The 24,043-nt window shown below is 45.5% G+C and overlaps 2 pseudogenes; both read right to left on the reverse strand.

Moving 5' to 3' along the window:
* Window positions 1–1,698: 1,698 nt before the first annotated feature.
* On the reverse strand, window positions 1,699–14,804 carry LOC136488082 (uncharacterized; annotated as a pseudogene).
* Window positions 14,805–16,819: 2,015 nt separating this feature from the next.
* Window positions 16,820–17,342, reverse strand: LOC136485437 (transcription factor HY5-like; annotated as a pseudogene).
* Between the last annotated feature and the right edge of the window lie 6,701 nt (window positions 17,343–24,043).

A 24,043-nucleotide genomic window follows, 5' to 3' on the forward strand; every position in this document is an offset into this window, starting at 1 on the left:
TCTGGGGGCAGCCATCTAGCTTTTACACCACTAGATATATCTATAAAAAATAAAAACTATGTCTATAAAATGGACTCCTGCAGGACGTGCCACCTCGAGGATAGTAACTTTTATAGATGACATTTGTAGGTCTGAAGTTATCAAATATCCATCAAATTATAGCTCAAAAACATGTTTAAATAAATAACCATCCGTACTAGTTGACCTTACTTACGTGATCATCTCGACGAGCATTTCTTCACAGGATGACACCGTACTTGGCCACGGAAGAGCTCCGATTGTACGAGGAAGGGAACACGGTCTTTTACGATAGTTGTCGCTCTCCCTCGTAGAATCAAAGCTCCTCCTTGACGTCTGTTACTGCTCGGTAGAGAACATGTTAGCCGAGATGAACACGGTCCGCAAGTTCAACTAGTATGGATTTTCTATAATTTTCTAACTATTTTCTAAGTTTTTCATTTCATGGAAAAATTAATTCTAAAAAATAAAAGGCATGATTTCTATGTATTTCATTTTATGGAAAAATTAATTCTAAGTGACCTACTAAAAAATTGAGAAAACACACACGCTCTCATGCCATCACACATCTTCTAAGATCACGTAAGCTTCCGTACTAGTTGACCTTGCTTACGTGATCATCTTGGCGGGTATTTCTCCACCGGACGGCACCGTACTTGGCCACGGAAGAGTTCTGATTCTACGAGGAAGGGAACACGGTCTTCCACGACCGTTGATGCTCTCCCTCGTAGAATCAAAGCTCATCCTTGACGTCCGTTACCACTCAGCAGAGAACATGCTAGCTGAGATGAACACGGTCCGCAAGTTCAACTAGTACCGATTTTCTACAAATTTCTAACTATTTTCTAAGTTTTTCATTTCATGGAAAAATTAATTCTAAAAAATAAAAGGCATGATTTCTAAGTATTTCATTTCATGGAAAAATTAATTCTAAGTGACCTGCTCGATATTGGCGAGCTCACGGGCGTTTCATGGAAAAATTAATTCTAAGTGACCTGCTGGACAAAATCGAGAAAAATCACACGATCTCATGCCATCACACATCTTCTAAGATCACGTAAGCTTCTGTACTAGTTGACCTTGCTTACATGATCATCTCGATGGGCATTTTTCCACCGGACGGCACCGTACTTGGCCACGGAAGAGCTCCGATTCTACGAGGAAGGGAACACGGTCTTCCACGACCGTTGCCGCTCTCCCTCGTAGAATCAAAGCTCCTCCTTGACGTCCGTTACCGCTCGACAGAGAACATGGAAGCCAAGATGAACACGGTCCACAAGTTCAACTAGTATGGATTTTCTACAATTTTCTAACTATTTTCTAAGTTTTTCATTTCATGGAAAAATTAATTCTAAAAAATAAAAGGCATGATTTCTAAGTGACCTACTCGACATCAGCGAGCTCGCGGGCGGCAGCGTCCGCGCCAAGGAGGCGGAGGTATGCCCGCCCGAGTACGAGAACTACGTGCCCTGCTACTACAACGTCACGGACGCCGTCGAACGCCTCGGATCTGGGGGCCGGCGTCGTCATAAGCTACCACGCAAAAAGGAGGAAACAACGAGACACCAGGCCACGTCCGTGCTCCACTGAGCTCGATGGCTTAGCACAAAATCACATTACAAGATTGCCGGCACGATGGCTCAGCACACGCATCTATCCGATTACAAAAGGTTGGAGCAATTAATCCATCATAAATGGATTATGGTGGCGGCGGTGGCTCACATCCAAGGTGTCAAACACGAGGTCTAGCTCCTGCAGCCGCCGGAGTAGCTCCAGCAACTCGATCGGACTCCGGCTGCAACAACGTGAGAGCAGAGAAGATTCAGTGCGAGTTACCAATGGAACCGATGGCGATAAAAATAGAGGGACCTTTTCTTGATCATTGAGGAGGACAGCCTTGATGCACTCCATCTCGGTGAGGATAGGATCATTGAGGAGGACGACCTTTTCTTGGTCGTTGAGGAGGATGGCCTTTTATTGGTCATTGAGGAGGACGGTCTTGAGGAGGATAGGCGCGCCATCATCGGTGATGACGAGCGAGGTGGGCCGGGGACGAGGACGACGCGAGGCATGCGCTGGCCGGTCGAAGAAGAAGCGCGCGTGTGTGTGGGGCAGTGACAGCGTGCGCGCATGACGAGGTGAGGCTAGGGTGGTCGCCTGGGGGCGGCGGCGCTGCTGGATGACGCAACGGAGAAGATGAGGCGATGGAGAAGAAGGCTTGGTGGCTACTGGATCTGGTTGGAAAAGAAGGCAGCGGAGACAAAGAGGAAGAGAACTAAGGGAGAAGGGCGTGGTTTATAAAGGGGGACCTATAGTCCCAGGTGATGGTTAGAACCGGGACTAAAGGTTCTTTAGTCCCAGGTGATGGTTAGAACCGGGACTAAAGGTCTGACCTTTAGTCCCGGGTGTAGCCATGGCCCGGGAGTAAAGGTAATTTTGCCGGGCCACGAAAACGCAGCCCATCTTTAGTCAGTCCCGGGTGATGGTTAGAACCGGGACTAAAGGTCTAACCTTTAGTCCCAGGTGTAGCCACGGCCCGGGAGTAAAGGTGATTTTGGCGGGCCACAAAAACGCAGCCCATCTTTAGTCCCGGGTGGTTGGTCCACCCGGGAGTAAAGGTGGGCTGCAGTTTGGCTTCCCACCAGTTTCTAGAAGTTTTTTCCTTTTTTATATATTTCTTTTATATAAATATGCAGAGAGTTGTTAATTGCCTAGTAAATAAAATATTAGCAAAAAAATTACAAAAAGAATTCTGGGACCTGGTTTTGCATTATTGTACATAAGAAAAATCTATAACCTAAAGTCTTTTGTTTTACCGTATAAATGTTTAACATAGTGTAAATAATAATCATAATTTTCACCTTGCAAAAATGTACTACTTAATTAAAATCATTAAAACTATTATTTTTCGATAGGAAATTAGTTTTCACATCTTATTGACGTTGATTATTTATTTTTTTCATCACACATTCTCCACAAGAAATCCACCGTCAAGCAGAAAATTCATTTAAATCATAGAAAATATGAATACACGACAGAAATATGAATACACTATATATATCAAGCGGGCATAGTAGTGAACTTCTTCTTAACGTATATCCCTTGGTTATGATCGCGCCGTAACCATGGAGTGTCCTCATCATTTAGCTGAATGCTTGGGTCTTTATTTACTGTGAAGGGTGGAATTTGGTCATCATTTTCATAATCTTCTGATATATCTAACTTGTCTTCAATTCCGATGATGTTTCTTTTCCCTGAAAGAACTATGTGGTGCTTTGTCTCATTGATTGGGTCATTGTTGTTTTTCTCTCTCTTCGGTTTTGTAGACATGTCCTTGACATAGAACACCTAATTCACATCCTTGGCAAGGACGAACGGTTCATCTTTGTACCCAATATTGTTGAGGTCCACGGTTGTCATTCCATACTGGTTGTCGACTGCTACCCCCCCTCCAGTCGCCTTTACCCATTGACACTTGAACAAAGGTACCTTAAAAGTAGGTGCATAGTTTAGTTCCCATATCTCCTCTATGCGGCCATAATATGTTTGCTTATTTCCATTAGGGTTGGTGGCATCTATGCGGACACCACTATTTTGGTTGGTGCTCCTTTTATCTTGGGCTACTGTGTAAAATGTATTCCCATTTATCTCGTACCCTTTATATGTAAGGATATGCCATGATGGCTGCCTAGCCAACAAATACAGTTGCTCATCAATACTCTCATCACCCTGACATTCTTTTTGCAACCAGTCGCTGAAAGTTTCCATATGCTGACGCGTAATCCAAGCTTCAGACTTCCCTAGAAACTCGGATCAGAGCAACTCTTTATGTGTCTTGATATACGGATCCACCAAGGAGGAGTTTTGTAAAACTATGTAGTGTGCTTTATTAAAATAATTGTCCTGCGTACCAATATATGTTTTCTTCCCTAGTGTCCCCTTTCCACTTAGTCTCCCCTTGTGTCGCGATTCAGGAACACCAATCGGGTCAAGGTCAGGAATAAAGTCAACACAAAACTCAATGACCTCCTCTGTTCCATAGCCCTTGGCGATGCTTCCTTCTGGCCAGGCACGGTTGTGAACATATTTCTTTAGGACTCCCATGAACCTCTCAAAGGAAAACATGTTGTGCAGGAACACAGGACTGAGAGTGCTAATCTCCTTGACCAGGTGAACTAGGAGGTGTGTCATGATATTAAAGAATGAAGGAGGGAACACCAACTCAAAGCTGACAAGACATGAAACCACATCATTCTGTAGTTTAGCTAGATCCATTGGATCGATTGCCTTCTAAGAAATTGCATTGAGGAATGCACATAGCTTCACGATGGCTAGACATACATTTGGAGGTAGAATTCCTTGTAATGCAACTGGAAGCAATTGCGTCATGAGCATGTGGTAGTCATGGGACTTTAAGTTTAGGAATTTCTTCTCTAGCACATTTATTATACCCTTTATATTCGAGGAGAATCCAGATGGTACCTTGATGCTTGCTAGGCATTCAAACATGCTTTCCTTCTCTTCTTTGCTAAGAGTGTAGCTGGCAGGACTTAAGTAATGGCGTCCACCATCTGTCTTCTCTGGATGCAGGCTGTCTCGTTCTTTCAAACACCATAGGTCCTGTCGTGCTTCAACTGTGTCCTTAGGCTTCCCATACACACCCATGAAGCTTAGCAGGTTCACACAAAGATTCTTCATCAGACGCATCACGTCGATCGCGCTACGGATCTCTAGGACTTGCCAATAGGGTAGCTCCCAAAATATGGACTTCTTCTTCCACATGGGTGCATGACCATCGGCGTCGTTCGGAATAGGTTCGCTGCCATATGCCTTTTCAAATACTATTTTCACATCCTTGACCATATTGAGTACATCCTCACCAGTTTGGTTGCCCGGCTTGGTCTGGTGGTCTGCCTTACCTTTAAAATGCTTACCTTTCTTTCTTAGGGGGTGATTCACATGAAGAAATCGACGATGGCCAAGGTACATGACCTTTCGACATTTTTTCAAGATTATACCTTTAATGTCATCGAAACAGTGCGTGCATGCATTATATCCCTTGTTTGATTGTCCTAAAAGATTACTTAGAGCAGGCTAATAATTGATTGTTATGAACAACAATGCTCGTAGGTCAAAGTGCTCCTATTTGTGCTCATCCCACACACGTACACCTGGTCTGTTCCACAAAAGTAAAAGTTCTTCAACTAGTGGCCTCAGGTACACATCGATGTCGTTGACAGGTTGCCTTGGTCCTTGGATGAGCACTGGCATCATAATAAACTTACGCTTCATGCATAACCAAGGAGGAAGGTTGTAGATACATAGAGTAACAGGCCAAGTGCTATGACTACTGCTCTGCCCCCCGAAAGGATTCATACCATCCGTACTTAAAGCAAACCTTAAGTTTCTTACGTCATTTGCAAACTCCGGGAATTATCTATCGATTGCTCTCCACTGGGACCCATCAGCAGGGTGTCTCAACATATTGTCTACCTTACGGTCTTCTTTGTGCCATCGCAACAACTTCGCATGGTCTTTGTTTCTGAACAGACATTTCAAGCGTGGTATTATAGGAGCATACCACATAATCTTGGTAGGGATTTTCTTCGTGGGACGTTCTCCCTCAACATCACCAGGGTCATCTCGCCTGATCTTATACCGCGATGTATGACATACCGGGAATGCATCTAACTTCTTGTACTCCTTGCCACGGTAGAGGATGTAGTCATTTGGACATGCATGTATCTTCTGGAATTCTAATCCCAAAGGGTAGACTACCTGTTTTGCTTTGTACGTAGTGGTGGGCAATTTGTTATCCTTTGGAAGCATCTTCTTTTGGATTTTCAGTAACTCCCCAAATCCCTTGTCAGATACACCATTCTTTACCTTCCATTGCAGCAATTCTAGTGTGGTACCCAACTTTTTCTGCCCCGCATCACAAGTTGGGTATAGCAATTTCTTGTGATCCTCTAGCATGCGCTCGAACTTGATCTTCTCCTTTTCACTTTCGCATTCTCTTTGTGCGTCACGAATGGCCTGACCAAGATCATCAGCGGGCTCATCTTCTGCCCCTACCTCTTCTTCAGCTTCCCCCATTGCAGTATCATTGAAGGCACCATATTCAGCAATAATGTCATCATCGTCCCATTGTTCTTCTTCACCTTCTTCCATTACAACCCTGGTTTCTCCATGCTTTGTCCAACAAATATAGTTTGGCATGAAACCCGACTTCAACAAGTGTGAATGAAGACTCCTTGAGCTAGCATATTCCTTCAAATTCTTACATATGGCACATGGGCAGCACATGAAACCATCGCGTTTGTTTGCCTCGGCTACACGTAAGAAAGAATGCACGCCCTTAATGAACTCTTGGGAGCGGCGATCAGCATTGTACATCCAATGCCGGCTCATCTACATTACATGACATACATACATACATACCATATTAAAACCTAGAACATAATTAGTTAATTATACAACATGCATGCCACCACACAAGGTATTAATTTATGAAAGTCTCGCTATAATGTAGACAATCCCAACTACCACTAAAAAAACTAAAGCTAAAATGCACTTCAGCAGCATAAGGATTTCGCGACCAATCCCAACTAAAACAGACAGATCATGCGTTTGTTCAACATCTATGGGCTTCTTCCGCAGGATCACTACCTCATCAGCCGCCATAGCCGCCTGTGCAAGAGAGTTTTGCACGTGTTCAACATACTCTTCCTCCTAGTACCAGCCTGAACATCCAGTGCCATCCCACTGAAATTAAAACAAAAAATTAGAACTCTAATCACAATCATCAAGAAAATAAGTATAAATTAACCATAATCATCAAATACGACAAAATAACTCACATTGCGATCCGGACACTTGTAGAAGATACGGCCCTTGTTGGGACACTTCTTCCTCACCTGGTACTCCATCACAATTTTCTCCTCACATTTGCCGCATGCAATGAGAGGGAGGTCCGGCCTCAGTCGCTTTGGAACCTGATGAGAGACCGAGGACCCGGAAGCAGTTGCCATCTACTCTCTATACTCATTTTTAATATAATATAAATTTCTCATTTTATAAACAAATAAAATTAAAAAAACTCTAACATTCTCTATATCTCTAAACCATGAAGTGTGCTATGCATGCTAGAAATGAAAGCTGAATACTAGTTTTGAATAACTACTTTAACCTTCCTTCATCCAAATATGCAAACTTTAAAGTGATTTTGTGCTTAAATGGCTTACAAATAAAAAAATCCACCATAAAAAACCACATATATCTAGTCCACAAAATGAGATATGCTACAGATGAAACATGAGAGTATAAAGTTGGTAACCTTTAGAACCGAAGAATCGATGAGGAATCAAAGAAAGGCGATGAGGAAGAAGAGAGGCCGGCGATGAAGCAAGAACACTGAGCTCGAAGTGGCTTGGGCTCGGGGAGGAAGAAGGGGTATATAGGAGGGGACCTTTAGTCCTGGTTGGATACAGAAACTGGGACTAAAGGTCACTTTCTAGTCCCGGACAGAGCCTCTAGCCGGGAGTAGACTTTTACTCCCAGTTGGAGGGACCAATTGGGAGTAAAAGTTAACCTTTAGTCCCGGTTGGTAGCTCCAACCAGGACTAATGGTCCCCTGCAGCAAAAGCGTGTCGCGGTAGCCGTTGGGCAGGGACTAAAGGTTTCTCTAGTCCCGGGCGCGAAAAATACCAGGACTAAAGCCAAATTTCAAAGTGGATCAAAGGTCGTTTCTCTACTAGTGTCAGAGGGTCAGTAGCTGCAAGATCTCCTCGGGAATTCATCTTTTGGTGACATTCCATCTTGACTATCTCTGGAAACTATAAATCCATTTCAAACCTATCTAGGAGGGTTGTCCATGGTATAATTACCCCTTGTATCTAAGCTATTAGCAACTTTTGATGAATTGATAAACCCGTATGGTTTTCCAGCTAATAGCTAATGAGTGACTTACCCCAAACTTCTTGCCAGTTCTTCGTAGGAAAGATTGCGAGAGACCGTTTTGTTGGTATATGCGAAGGTTCCTCTAGATAGGATTCCCTAGTTTGTGCTCTAAGCTTTCGAGCCTTTTTGTGTGGATTGGTCCTGGTTTGTGGTTCCGCGGTCGTTTGAAGATCGAGTTGAAGTCATCAAGGTTCCGGTGCCTCCCTCCTCGTCGATTGGTTACATTCAACCTTTATCAAGTATAAAGCTAGTTATCCTACTATTCAAGTTGTTTTCGATACTTTGACTTACCGCGTGAAGATCGGGCCACCTCTAATAAGATCCCTTATCACCTACTCCCTCCGTCCCAAAAAGAGTGTTGCCATGAGATTCGTGAAGATCAAACTTTTTTAAGTTTGACTAAATTTTCAAAAAATATTAGCAGTATTCGTATCTCTAAATAAGTTTATTTAAAAAAAATATTTGGTGATTTACCTAATGGTACTACTTATGCACCATAAATATTAATATTTTCTTATATATTTGGTCAAGTTAAAAATATTTGATTTATCAATAGGATGGAGGAAACATAATAGTTTCTTCAGCCTCGTGGACTAGCGGCCTAAGGGGCTGTTTGGTTCGCAGCCCACGCCAGCCACCAAAGGCCAAGTTGTGGCGTGGCCGAAGGCTGTGGCGTGAGAAATAGCGGCCACACCTATGGCGGAAATAAGCGTGCAAATAAACTGAAAAAGGTATGGCTACCGCAACTTACGCATTAACCCAACAGCAGCCAAACTGTTGTGGCAGCCGCATACATGGCGAAGCAAAGTCGATCGCCTGCCTGGTGTCATCACGACTTGCTTCGTCACATGGCACGGCTTAGGCAACGCCAATAGAAATAACTAATGGAGGGACTTGGAAAACTGCCCGTCGCATCCCCAGTACTACTTAAAATGCACAGTGCGATTTCGCTCTTGGGTCGCAGTCGCACGGTGGCTACGGGACAAACCGGCCGGTGCGTTTGTCGGATGCACATACATACATGCATGTCATGGCATGACATGGTGTTCGTCGACGCGATTCGTTCTCGAGTCGCCGTCGCAAGGTCGGTACACATACACTGATACACCCAGAGAGACACACGCGCGAGAAACTGGTGCCTTGTCGGACGACGTACGCAGTATGTACAAGCGTTGTAGACTTGTAGTACTCCTCTATATATATATATATATATATATATATATATATATATATATATATATACACGCTTAGGAAAAAGTCTACTTAACCTACCACCTTTTATACTTGGTCTACTTCACCCACCAACTATGAAACCGTCTGTTTTACTCCCGGTGGGTTTTAACGGCGGTTTTACTACAGTAACAACTGGTTGCTACAGTAACAATGGGTTGCTACAGTTTCGTTGTTTTGAATTTTCTTTTTTTATTTATTTTCGGTGAATTTTTGAAAAATCATAAAATGAAAAATCTAGTTTTATTGGACTCCACATAAGTAGATCTACACAATGAATATATAATACGGTATGCTTTAGTACAAATTTTTTTTTGTAGCTTTAGATTAATTGGAAAATCCAATTTTGTCTGTAATTAATTAGAATTTATATATAACTAAGTTATACATAGTCCAATGAGTACGAAATTTTTACTATAGTTCAAGCATACAATAATTAGCGTACCATAAAATTTTCACCACAGCTGGACCATAGAAGCTGCAGCTATGAATTATTCCAATTAATTACAGACAAAATTAGATTTTCCAATTAATCTAAAGCTATAGTAAAAATTTTGTACTAAAGCATACCGTATTATATATTCACTATGTAGATCTACTCATGTGGAGCCCAACAAAATTAGATTTTTTATTTTATGATTTTTCTATGATTTACTGCGATTTTTCAAAGATTCACCGAAAATAAATAAGAAAAAGGAAATTCAAAACCATTGACACTGTAGCAAACCCTAGTGAGTGTGCCGCTTTCGTTCCGATACTTGTGATTGCAAAGAACCACTCTTCCATGTCGCTGTAGTCGTTCCAACCCTCCGGCTGAAGGTTAAGGCAACTGCTCCATGTTGCTACCATCGTCCAGACTTCTCTCGCAAACGGGCATTCCGTGAATAGATGGACGGCAGTCTCCAAATTCCTTTCACACAGAGCACAAAAATAGTTGGTTTCCCATCCCCTCAACTGCAGCCTGGCTGCTGTCCAGACTCGATCTTGCAGGAGCAACCATAAGAAAAATTTGATGCGGGGGTGTCGCCCATGCCTTCCAGATCAGTTTTGGAAAATTGGAGAAAATCTGACCGTAGAACTGGATTTCATAGGCCGACTTGGCACTGTACTTGCCTGAGCTCTCAAGAGTCCAAACAATAGTGTCCTCTTGCTCACATGATTGGTCCAGACGCAAGGTGTGTATAAGTTTCCACAACTCGACAAAGTCTCTCAATATCTCTGCATTCAGATTGTGTGCAATGTCCTGAATAAGCTTACCGTCAAAAATGGCCTCGCGCACTGTCCTTTTCTTCCGCTTTACATGCGTGTACAGGCTCGGGAAAAGGGAGGCCGGTGACCGCCCCCTGATCCAGCACGAGGTCCAGAACGGCGCTTGCCTGCCATTGCCTATGATTACTTTGGTTGCCGCCGAAAAAAGGGCGATGTCCTTCTCATCCACAGGTAGCTGCATCCCAGCCCACAGTCTATCTGTACTGCTCCACGTTAGCCATAACCAGCGCAGTCTTAATGCTCTACTGAACCTCTCCATATCTAAGATTCCGAGGCCTCCATGGCAGATAGGTCTTGCAACCAAAGGCCAAGCCACCTTGCATTTCGCACCTGTGATTTCTCCATCTCCAGCCCACAGGAATCGTCTTCTTAGCTTGTCGAGATCTTCCCGTAGTTGTTTTGGTGCGTTGAGAGAGGTTAGCATATAAATTGGAATCGCACCGAGGACTGAGCGCACAAGCTCTCTTCTCCCTGCCGGATTCAGTAAGCGTCCTTGCCAGCCAGCTAGCTTCTTTCTTGCCTTGTCTAAAATTCCTTGGAGATGAACAATCTTCAGTCTCCCCAAGGTCAATGGTAGTCCCAGGTAAGTGATTGGAAAATGCACCTTCAGGCCTGCAAATGGTTCTAAAACTTGATCCAGATTGATACCGGCGCATCTTATGGGAGCTACTGAGCATTTTGTCCAGTTTAATCTCAGGCCAGTCGTCGCCCCAAAATGATTGAGGATATTCAGTAAGGATGCGACTTCTTCTCTGTTTGGGTTCAGGAAGATGACTGCGTCATCCGCATATAGAGAAAGTCTAATTTTAGCACATCTTCCACGCAGGGGGGAGAGGACACCATCATTTGTCGCTAGCTCCAGGACCTTTTGAAGCGCATCAATTGCTAGGATGAACAGGTATGGGGATAGGGGATCACCCTGCCTCAAACCCCTAGCATGTTTAATTTCTTCCCCTTCAGTGCCATTAACCAGGATGGACAAGTGTGAAGAGCACAACAGCAAGGATATCCAATCCCTCCATCTCGGGCTGAAACCACGATGTTCCATCATCTCTATCAAATAATCCCAAGAGACCGTGTAGAAGGCTTTTGAGATGTCTAGCTTGAAAAGCAACGCCGGCGTCTTAGTTCGGTGATATGCTCGCGCCAGGTTCCTCACGTACATGTAGTTATCATGTATGCAGCGTCCTTTGATGAAAGCACTCTGTGAAGATGAGATCAAATGGTCCATATGTCTTGATAGCCTGATGGCCAGAGTCTTTGTTATTAGCTTTCCAAAGGAGTGCACTAGGCTAATGGGCCTAAAGTCCTTCGCATACTCAGGTGTTTCAGTTTTAGGGATTAGGACAATATTGGCTCCATTGAGATGTTCTAGAGGTCCTGCCCATAGATTGTAAAAGGAGCTCATTGCTGTCATTATGTCATCCTTGATCGTCTGCCAGCTTTTTTTGTAAAAAATTCCAGTGAAACCATCGGGTCCCGGAGCCTTTTCTGCAGGGAGCATCTTGATGGTATGTTCCACTTCTTCCTCAGTGAAAGGCATATCTAAATCATTGTCCTCAATCCTGCATAGCTGTAGGTTGTTCCAATCTATGCTTTGTGTGCGCTGAACCGTAGTACCCAAAAGGTCATTGTAGAAACGGTACAAGATCTCTTCCTTTTCCTCATGGCTCCAGGCGATTACATCTTCCTGGTTTTTGAGGTAAGCAATCAGGTTTCGCTTTCGCCTTCCGTTAGCACGTTGATGGAAAAATTTTGTGCACGCATCTCCCTCTCTTATTTGGGTCAGCCGCGAACACTGTCGTCGTCTTGACCTTTCAATCGCTGCCCATCCCAGCACTTGGTGTTTTAGGTCCTTCAAAAGATTTAGTTCGGTCTCTGAGAGCTGTCTGGTTTCCTAAGCGGTTTCCAGCCGAAGAATTGCTTCGTTTGCCAAGTTGAGTTGCAATCGTGCATTGCTGAAAAGAGATTTGCTCCAAGCTTTCAGATCAGAAGCGGTTATCCTCAGGCGATTGTGTAGTCTCATCATTGGATTGATGCCAGCAACAGGTTTGGCCCAGGCTTGCGAGACCACTTCATTAAAATCTTGGATCCTTATCCAGAAATGTTCAAATCTGAAAGTAGCTTTCCTCGGTTGTTGTTTTTGGCTACATAAGAATAGCGGACAGTGATCGGAGAGGGAACTCGAGAGAGCTTGTAGGCCAATCTCCGGGAAAAGGTTGGACCAGTCATGGTTGCAAAATACTCGGTCCAGGTGAACCAGCGTTGGTGAGGCTCTCCCATTACTCCAGGTGTATCGTCGATTCAACAATCTAAGCTCAAACAACTCGCTTGCGTCTAGCGCCCTCCTAAACTTTCTCATGTGAGTACGATTTATATTGCCATTATTCTTGTCACTAGCATCACATATCAAATTGAAATCCCCAAGGCAGATCCATGGAGTACTTTGCGCAGGCTAACAGCTAATCAGTTCTGATAGGAAGCCATTCTTTGCGTTGTGTTCAGTCGGACCATATACAGTTGTCAATATGAAAGAGGTGTTGGTTAATTTCATAGTCAATCTCAAAGTCAGGCTTTGAGGTTTCTTGACCGGCTGGGTCGCTACAATGAAGTCATCATTCCAAGCAACAATAATACCCCCCCTTGTTTCATCAGCCTCGATGTATTCCAAACCCCATCCATGCTGTCCCAGGAATTCAGCTTGCAAAAAAGAGTTTATGTTGCTTAATTTACTCTCCTGGATGCAGACAATGTGTGGCCTTGCTTGCTGGATTAGTAGCTTGACTGCCTCTCTTCTTGCAGCACAGTTGAGCCCCCTCACATTCCAATTTAGAAATTTGAGTTCGTTGTTATTCATTGACATATGAATAGCAAACAGGTTCTGGTTCAGTCAGCCCCCAAAGACCACCCCAGGCAAGATGCACACAGTGGCCAGCAAACAGAAACTTTCTTGCTACAGACTTAACATAGAAGCTTACACCACCATTCATCTGATCATTATGGAGTGCTCCGCCTACAGTACCACCCAGGAGCTTGTACCTCAGCCGACCATCAGTTCTAACATGAAACAACATTTGTTGAAAGTAGACTAACTCTACCAGCTTAAGGCCGGTTGCTGCTGGCACTAACACAAAGCTACACAACATTGGAAACAACAGGAACTCTCATCTTCTTCTTCTCCTTGTTGTACTGGCTCCTCATGGGACCTCCATCTCTGCAGCACCTGCCTCAGCCGCCAGTGCCGCAAGGACTTTGGCCAGCTTCTTGTCGCCCAGCCTAGCAGCAGCTCTGATGATGTCAACAGCCTGGTCTGGTAGGTCCTGCCCATACAGATCAATGTACTCCATGGTCACCGAATCAGGAGGTGCAACAGGTGTGTCTATGAACTGGAGCTCCCTCATGAGCTTCTGCTGCGCCCTCTGCGAGACTGGTACCGGCGAAGGTCGGGCAGCCTGCCTAAGACTGGTGCGGGTGGCCACCATCAGCCGCTTGCGGCTCCTGGTCGCCCTCGACAGCTGCTGGTTGTCCGGCCCCGGCAGGAGCGGTGCAGTAGTGTCCTTGAAGATCGCCTTGCAAAAAGTCGCACAGCCGACGGACGCCGCAGCGCCCGATGCCCCAGCCATAGCCTGCCCACCGTCCTCCACCGTGGCCTCATCAGCGCCCAGTCCTCCTGCATCAGCAAGCTCTGCTGCTCCACCAGCAGCCTCGATTATCATACCTGACCGAGGGGTGCCGTCGATGTCCATCCTGGTCACCCTATCAGCGATCTCCTTCACCTGGGACTCCTCCACCAACTGAGCCATCGGCGACACCTGGACACCCGGGCCGAAAACAATGTCATCTCCCCACTGTCCCAGTGTTGACAGCGGTCCACCAGGGGCAAAGGGGCCCAAGGTAGGCACGTACACTGGGGACTCAGCTCCGCGATCGTCACCATCGGGGTAGTAGCAAATGGCCTGGTGGTTGTGCACCGGCGCCGGCACGTACACTGGGGACTCAACTCCGCGATCGTCACCATCGGGGTAGTAGCAAATGGCCGGGTGGTTGTACACCGGCGCCGCCAAAGACTCCTGCACCATGGGGTCAGAATCCCACTCACGGCGACCATAGGCCGGCATTGCTGGCTCAGTAATCAGCGGGTCGAAGAAGTGCTGCTCCACTGCAGCCGTGCCCCTGGCAGCCGCCCTTTTGGGAGGGGAGCGCGAGCGGCGTCGCTCCCACTCGTACGCCGCGTGCTCCAGGGTGTCGCGTTCTTGCCCGGACCGCGACGGAGAGCGGGCCATCGTGCGCCCACGCTCCACATACTCCACCGGCTCCAGTTCCCCCATTAGCGCCTAGCGATATGTCGGCGGTGAGCGCGTGCGAACACGCACGGACCTCTCGGAGGAGCAGCCCGGGAACAGCTGGCGGACCCTGGAGGACTTCTGCATCTCCTCCCTGGGGCGAGCGCCCCTGTTGTCGTCGTCGTGGTCGTTCCTACGCACGTACGTGGAGGGAGGCGGCCGGCATCCACCAGGTTGGGCACGCCTGCCCTGAGCCGCCCTCCCGTCCAGGACGCCGCGCATCCACTCGAAGGGGATGAACCGCGTCCCCGAGCTGCCATGCTCCGAGGACGTACCAGAGCCCGAGTCTGGGGAGGACGGGCTCCAGTCCTGATAGCCCGCCAGATGTACCAGGATCTGGCTGTCACCCTCCCGCCCAATTGGTGGTGTGGGTTTCCTCATAAAAAAATCAGGTCTTCTCTTGATCCAATGCACCAAGAAACCATGAAATCACCATTGGGGAGAAACCACCAGTTTCTAGGAGGCTCGTGCCGCACTCTTATTAGAGGAAGAAGATAGAGTTGGGAGAGAGAAAGAGAAAATAATTATTACTCATAAAAACCATGAGTTGAAAAAGCAGTATTTTTTTTTTTTTTGTGCGGGACTGCCCTGAGCCCGTGTAGTTTCATCCCCACCGATTCTTCCGATCTGCTGCGGCGGGCAACCGGCGGCCTCCCCGGCTCCTCACCAACTCCCGCCATCTCCCCTCGCCTCTCCGTCTCATTTTTTTCCCTCTCCCGTCCGTCCCACAGCAGATCAAGCTCCAGCGGCACAGCGTCCGGCAGCTCCGATCCAGCTCGACCTCGACCAGGCACAGAAGCGACACTCCGGCGACAGAGAGAAGCCACTCGCGAGTGCCGCGTGCAGGTGCTACAGGGCACGCCTCTCCTACTCAGCTGCTCCGCCTGGAGATGGACCATCCGTCGTCCTGTGGTTCCACTTCCATGGCCGCATCTTCCGCTTCATATTAGTAATAAGATGTTCAGACTGAATGATACTAGTACCAGTACTAACATAGCATCGAGTAGCTGAGGACTCGAGATATTTGTATTTGCCGGCTGATTTAGCATTACGAATACATTATCTAAAACTGTTCTTTTAAGTACCGACTCGTGGTGCTCATGCAGATTCTTAATCCGAAACCTATTGCCTTGAAGATTCAGCAAGATGAATGATTGATGAGTCAATTTGAGTAGTACTCTGAAATTATTGACATGTTCTTATTTGCCAACATGATTGTTGTAATGTAGTAATACGTAGAACAATATCATATGGCTACATGGTTCACATAGCACATTTGATCCAACAACATGGAAGAATTAAGGATTAAGTCCACTTTTGGCACCTCAACTATTGTGTCGGTCTAATTTTAACTCTCAACTACAAAACCATCTAGTACCGGTACCCCAACTGTTAAAACCGCTCACTTTTATCACCTGGGCGGGGGCAAGGCTGTTTTAACCGACATTGAGCGGTTTTGACACGCAACCTCCATCTTAGTGACATGTGGAGCCCACGCGTCATCGACTCACATGCTATAAACATATGTTTTTACATAGCAATGGGGTACCGGCGACCTGCTGGCCATGCCGCCGGCCGCGGCGGCCCTCCACGACCATCTCGGGCGCGGATCCGCAGTCTTTGCGGCGTGGAGGCCACTGGTTGCCGGTGAGGCGATGGGCCAATGACGAGCATGAAGGGCGGAGGTGTGACCGACGTGGGCGCGGAGGCATGACCGTAGCGGATCCGCAGCCTGCGCGGCGCGGAGGCCGCTGGTCATCGGTGAGGCGATGGGCCAACGACGAGCGCGGCTAGGCGGAGGCGCGGCCTGCGTGGGCGTGGAGGTGCGACCATCTCGGGCGCGAAGGCACGACCGACACGGATCCATAGCCTGCGGGGTGCGGATGCACGACCATCGTGGCCGCGGTGGCACGACAGCAGCGACTCGTGTGACGGCGGCCGCCCAGCAATGGTCTGATCAGGCGAGCGTGAGCACAAACCAGGCCCCTCTCCCATTCTCATCAGCTCTTGGTGAAGTGGTGCTTCTTGCCACCGTCTCCGCCCTTGCCGCCACCACCGCCGCCACTGCTCCTCTTGCTCGCGTGCGCCGTCGTGTTCTTTAGAATATATGTGGAGGGAGCACTAGGGGGTCGGTCACTCAGAACAAGAGGAACGCTTCGGAGCTCAGATCGAACCGCGGAAACGAATGGGGGGATGGACGGAGGTAGGCTAGGCAGCACCTGGCGGAGTGTGTTGTTCTCGTTCTGGAGCGTGGACACCCGCTGCTCGAGCACGGCATTGCGGAGCTCTAGGTCCTTGGCCTTGGCCTCCAGCTCCATCAGGTATGCCTTTTTTTGCTTCCGCGCCTGCTACATGGTCACGTGGTTCCGAAGCAGGCGCTTCAGCCGGTTCTGCTCCTTTGTCCCCCTCGGTGCAGCCGCGCTTCTTCCTGACCGCCGAAGGCTGCGCCCCCTGCTTGCTGTCCGACTTGGGGCGCTCGTTCATGCCCGCACCTAACAAGGCCGACGCTGACGCGCTGCCCATCTCCGGCACCCGCCGTATCTCCTCGTCGCTCTCCACCCCTGCAGTGGCATGCGCGCAGCGGCAACCCGGGCACCTGCTGCAGGGGCAGAGGCGGCTGTGGCAGGGACGGAGGTGGAAGGACCATCGTCGTCGTTGGCGGAGGCAGAGGCGGTGGAGGTGGCTGACCGTCGCCTTGCCAAAGAGCTTGAACCCCATGGCGTCGGCGTCTGGGAGGTGGCTGGCCATGGCTCGGGGTGGAGGTCGGAGCAGGAGGCGGGGCTCAGGGTGGGTAGGGGACGCCGGCCGACGCTGGGTTTTATACATGGGTTTTATCCCTCCCGTGCGTGCGTCTACGTGGCGGTCAACGCCAGCGTGCCAGGTCAAAACCAGGTACATGTCGGCATGAAACAGCCACAACCGTGTCTAGGTGCCAAGAGTGAACGGTTTTCAAACTTGAGGTTCCTGGACCATACCGTTTTGTGGTTGTGGGTCAAAATTAGACCAACAAGATAGTTGAGGGGCTAAAAGTGGACTTAATCCAAGAATTAAATGCTGCAACTAGCCTATGAAACAGTGAAGTGAAACTATGCAATGGCAGGAGTTGTTTCATGTCCTAGTTTCACGTCTTGGAAACAGGGACATGAAACCTTCATTGAGACTGGCCTTATTCAAGGAATCTCCTCGTTGTGAATTTTTCTTCCATGGTTAAGACGTGGCAAATCATTAAGTTTCCAAATTTTTAGATAGGTTTTCTTGAAGTGGTTGCATTACATCTAGTGATATATGCATAACAAGCTAGGTAGATATGTCTTTGTCCAACTATGTTGGATATCTTTGTTCCATTATTTGCATTTATGGTTTTTGCACCACCTTTGTTAATGTTGGGGCTATTGCTAAGACGATAGCGGCACAAATTGATAAAACATAATGGCTATTGTCGTTACAAAGCATAAGCATATATATATAATAAGAATCGACCTATGTCAACTTTGTTCCACTCGTTCACGGGATGGCTCTTGTGACTCAAGTCCTAGCCACCTCATATCAGTCTTCATTCTTCTCTAGATTTGGTGACCTCACCAGCGATAGGGAGGAAAGGGGATAGCGATAGGGAGGAAAGGGGATTTGCCATATTCACCATTGATCTATAGAGCATCTCCAAATAATCCCCCTTTAAGAGGTTTCTTTCCATGGGTATTACAGTTTTGTGGACGATTAAGGTTATATGCATGTTTCTAGGTATTCTTAACTGAAACGAGGTATCTAACAAGCTAGAATGTTATTCCTTCATCCACTGAATATGTTTGGAGACTTGATTTTGAGCGCCCTTTTGGTTCATCACTTATATGAGCTAGCTAGTGTTGGAGTTTTTGTATTCCTTTTTTCCAACACAAGAAGATGGTTAATGATCTTTGATATGTTTCTGTGCTTCTTGCTTGAAATCATATGGTGTTGTCTTTTTGTACTTGCTAAGGTTCTAAGTCATGTTTCTAGGTTCGAAAGAATTCTCACTTCTACCATCTTCGTTTTGTTCACCGGCGGCAGGATATATAGATTGGAGACAGAGATTGTTGTGTCAAGGATCTTTCTGAGTTTATACATTAATTTGTATGTTTCTTAGGGCCTCTATGTAACAATGTAGAAAAAATAAAACCAGCAATGGGCTTGGCTCAGTATAGGTCCGCCTGCTATATAAGCTATAACATGCCACATTTTAGTTTTATATGACATTTTTATGAGTTGCCAGCTCAGCGTCACATTAACATTTGATCCTATGTGGAATGGGGTAGAACCGATAAAATAAAACAAATGTCATAAGTCATTGTTACATTAAAATCAATGGTACAATTTTTGTGACACGGAATAAACAGATGTAACAAAATAAATTTGTGATGCGTGTTTTCTGACATAAGGATTTTTGTGCCTCGGATGTCACAAATGGTGAACTATGACATAAGTTCCCGATATTATTTTGATATAAATGAAATGTCAAAAGATGCCATATCTTTTGTAGTGTAGGCTGCTTCCATCTATTTGTAAAGGCAATGTGTTGGTATCTTCCACATAGAGAAATTAACATGCAATCGTCACACCCCACAACAAAGGGTAGCATTCTCCAACACTTAAATGCACCTCTAGTTTTGTTCATACCCCTTGGTTAAATACCATGACCAAGATGCAGTAGTGAGCAATATATACTTAGCATTTTTAGCCATCTATTGTAGGGTTTAACTTGGGAAGCAGGAAAAAGTTTGCATACACTTGGGCATGTCATTAATACTGTTGTTGATTAATCCTGACACTGTTGGTCTTTCTTATGCTCAAGTAGCTAAATTTTGCAAGGTGTTGACACCAAATTTTGGAATGGGTACGTGGGAACCCGAAATTTGGGGGATTTGTTATGAAGCCGTGATATATGCGGAATCGGCTAATTCGGATTGCCATTGGAATCGGTTAAGTGACCATGACATCATCATCGACTTGAGGTTGGACTCTGCCGATGAGAAGATGGCGGTAATTGAAGCAAGAGACGTGTCGGACTTCACGGAAAGGAAAGGTTGGAGTCCAAGTTATCTTAATTTAGGATGTTTTTCTATTCCAAGTTTGTAAAAGAGTCTTGTTCAACTAGGACTCGTTTTAGGCCTTGGGTATAAATAGTACACCCCTGCTATTGTAATCCACAGACCAATCAATCAATCACAAACCCGTTCGATTACTTTTTGGCTTTCACGCCACCCTTAGGAGTAGGAGTAAGGTAGATCTCGTCGAGTTTTTCAACAAGTAGGGCTACATCGGTTGAGCCGACCTCCAGTTTGTTTGTGACCGTCACGACTTGTATCTTACCTCGTATGGCTGCATCATCATTGACCTCCACTATGAGTTTGATATAAGTTAGTTATCGATTTGTATCTATATCAAGTAAAGCTGCATCTTTACGACCTCACTGCTTGGTATAGATCAAATCACAAGTTATCGAATCTATTAGAGATTAGTAAGGCTTCCTTGCTGTTTTTAGTAGATTCACCGGTTACCGATCTTGCTATTGTTAGTTTCTTTACCAATTATAGCAATATCACCAATTTACCTGATCAAGACCGAGATAGATCGGCACCTCATCATATTAATTCATCGTCTTTTTGCTACATCACGATTGGCTATTATTTTGATGATGAATTCTACTAGATCGACTGTTTTATCTCGATTTTGATCAAAACATAGTAGGCGTTCGAGGCATATTTGATTTTAAGTAGATTTATCTAAATCGGCTATTTAGCCAATAGCTCACGCCTTCACGTGTATAATATGTTTTCATGATTTTATTGAAATATAAATAGATTTATCGATTGTTAAGTTTAGTTAGTTGTCTTTATCATAGCTGCCATCGCTTAGAACCTCACTGATAAAGACATTAGGTTGGATTTAATCGGTTTATAAACTTATTTTATATTAGATAGTCGGCGGTTTGCATATTATACTGTAAAACTCTCGGAATAGGCAACCAATTAATGCAACTAAGCTCAATCATAAATTTGTTTATTGCGTTCTTTTCTCGTGATTATGGGTGGTTAGATCCATAAATGCAACTAATACTTGATGATAGCCTATAGCACTTATCTTGAATATTTTATGAGCATGCTGAATATCGACTCTTTCGTCGACAGCTTTATTTGATTGGCTATTTAGCTACAAATTGGAACTGTCTGGAGCAACACCAGCATGTTCTGCTTTAAATTATCGATTACTTTTCTCTCCCTGTCAATTGCATGGTCAAATTGACTGGCACGCCTACGGTTTTGAAACCAACTTGTCCTGCGTTTGGAGTTAAGTAGATCTCCCAGGTTTGTCGTGTGTCCTACACGGTAACCTAATTTTCGTGTCAACACAAGGTATCCCAAATGGCAACAGACTAAGATGAGAAGGGTGCCAAATTGTTCCTGCATAGAACTCTACGATTTAAGAACTTACCCAAACGTGGTGGACTACAAAGGTCAGATAGGGATGCCACCGTCTGCTGACTACCACAATCATTTGTGTGGTAGGCCCCAAACCTAGATACCCGATAGCCTAAATAGCAAGTTTATGCCATGGAATACTACTCTAATCTCGAGCAACAAAGAATAGAACACTCAATATGAGGAGAGAACTGGTGTGAAGGTGTGATTCACTTAGATATAAATGCAAGCCTAGCTACAAAAGTTATACAACTAAACACTAATATACCACTACAAGAAAGTAACAATGCAACTAAGGCACGAAGTATAGTAGAGAAAATATATCTATTGAGTACTCAAAGTCATACAAAGGAAAAGATACAAGGGCTTCACCTTGAAGACTAAAGACTTGCTCAGAGTGACACTTAACTTCCAACTAAACTAAACTAACTACTACTATTGGAGAGTGGAATGAAGAGCTTCTTGAGTGTTGTGTGGGTTACTATATATGTGAGGTGGTACCCCCTATATATAGTATATAGAGGGTAAGAAGGTGGGCCCTTCAATCCGTAGGAGAGCTCCTTGATGACCCTGAGATCAAACCAACCTCAATGGAACGTCCCACGATGCTCCTGGATGTGCTTCCTTGCATGTCACAAAAGTTGAGGCGGTTTGGTGCCTATGGGGCTTCAGGCGACCAAGGGGGAGTGGTGGTTTGGCTGACCCATCCACTGACCATGGTCCCTTTGTCTTCTGCAGGTAGCTTAGTCCACTTCTCAATGTTATGTATATAGGTGCCTCGGTTGATTTGGTTGACGACAATTACTTAGTTAGTCCAAGGATCCTTGTGATACTTATTCTAAGCCTTTGATCTTCAACGGACATATCTCTACTATAATAGACTAATCTGAAATACGCTCAGTCCACACAAGAAATAAATGGTAACCCACACTCATGACATTTCATCCATCTACACTTGTTTGTGCACCCAGAAAAACCACCCCATAACAAACCAACGATCCAGATCTAATCTGAGAAGGCTTCATCACATGATCCAACGGGCAAGGATGATTTGAGGCTTCAACGCACCACCGAGGTCGTTTTGAGGCTTCAACGTTCCTTCGGCACCCACGCACGCGCCTTTCCTCGCTCCCTCTCTGGCGATTCCGCAATCACCGCACGGAGTCATGGCACAGATGGGCCCGACGCATGTCGCCTACCTCGCGCCACGCTCCCGTTCCTGCCCCCACCGATGCCCTATGCCACGACTTACACAACGGGGTGCTGGATCTCGGCACCCTCCAATGATAGCGGCCCTCTCCCCACGGTTGTGGCGAGAGCGCCGCCACCGTCGCAACTGGGCAGTGGGCTGTCAGCTATGGACCAATTGCCCAACGCAAAAACTGAAACGCAGCTATGCTTGGTCTGCCCAACACGAAGATTGCTTGGAGGTCCGAGTAGCCAGCAGATTGGCGTCCACGGTCCATCTGGATTTAGGAGATGAGGAGATAGATCACCTTGCTGCCTCAGTCACGGAGATCAAGCGAGCTGCCGAGCCGAGCCAATCGACGAGACAAGAAAGATCACTGGCCACGGGAGAGGACAGAGAGGAGAATAGATGACATGACGAGATCACGGCAGCAACGCCTGCAATTCTTCTTTGATTTCAGTCACTAGGTAAGCAACCACACTGTACACAGTAGTACGCATATTCATGGTGTTTAAAGATTTTTTTTTAACTTAATGAGCTCGAGCACCCTGAAGTTATTAGATAATATTGAACTTGAAGAGCGCTGTACAAAATTTGCAGAAACTTTCTCTGTTGACAGATCATCTGATGTTGAGGTAGATGATCCAATTTGTGAATTGAAGTTATTTTAGTGCATTGAATATTATCTTCTTAATTTATCTGGTAATCCTCACTTGTGAATTCTTGCATGATCAGATAGCAGATTAGGAGAGACGACATAGCTCACCCATTGCGGCACATCTGCCGTGCCTATGACGTGCTTGATGGAATGCACAGCAGATGGTGTTATGAATACTCTGCGTATTCGAGAAAACTACAAAAGACTGCAAGGCATGATATTTCTTTCCCTTAACTATCAATTAGTTATTAGGTGTTGGGATTAGATGAAGCCAAAGCCAAACTAAAGATGAGCTGACGGCTAGGAATTACTAATGGTGTTATTATGCGACCCAATGCAGTATTGGCCATTGAATTATCACAGAAAAAATTATTTCAGGGAATTATCATATGTTTTTAAGTAGCCTATTTGATCTGCAGGATAGTACAACTGTTGTTATTGGGCGTATTGAACAGAGAACACAGCTTACATCTTAATTTTTTATTGCCTTAGATCGAATTTGTGATGCAACTAAACTGCTGCGCATGATTATCCTACTTTCTAATGTTTGAAGTATGAATTGGATGCTTTTCCTACTTTCTAAACTGAGTACGGAATTCATATGAAACCTGCTTTGAACTCATGTTTATGTTGACTTGGAGTGGATATGGATCAGATGGAGGCAATTTTTTACATCAGTTTAGGCTGCACAAACTGTTTAACATTGTTTAGCAACAAAAACAAATTAATGGTTATGTGAAATAAAGGCTAAAACATAGAAAACATAATGAGATTGCTTAGGTACCAGTGGAACTGCATCAAAAAAAAAAACATAGTGAAGGATTTGTATATTTTGTGTGAAAAATATTGTCTGATTGTACATTAGTGACTATCTACTATAGATAATCAGATACTTCTGTATCTTACTATGGTCCAATATATG

This window comes from Miscanthus floridulus, chromosome 10 (assembly GCF_019320115.1).
Source record: "Miscanthus floridulus cultivar M001 chromosome 10, ASM1932011v1, whole genome shotgun sequence".
Taxonomy (NCBI): Eukaryota; Viridiplantae; Streptophyta; class Magnoliopsida; order Poales; family Poaceae; genus Miscanthus; species Miscanthus floridulus.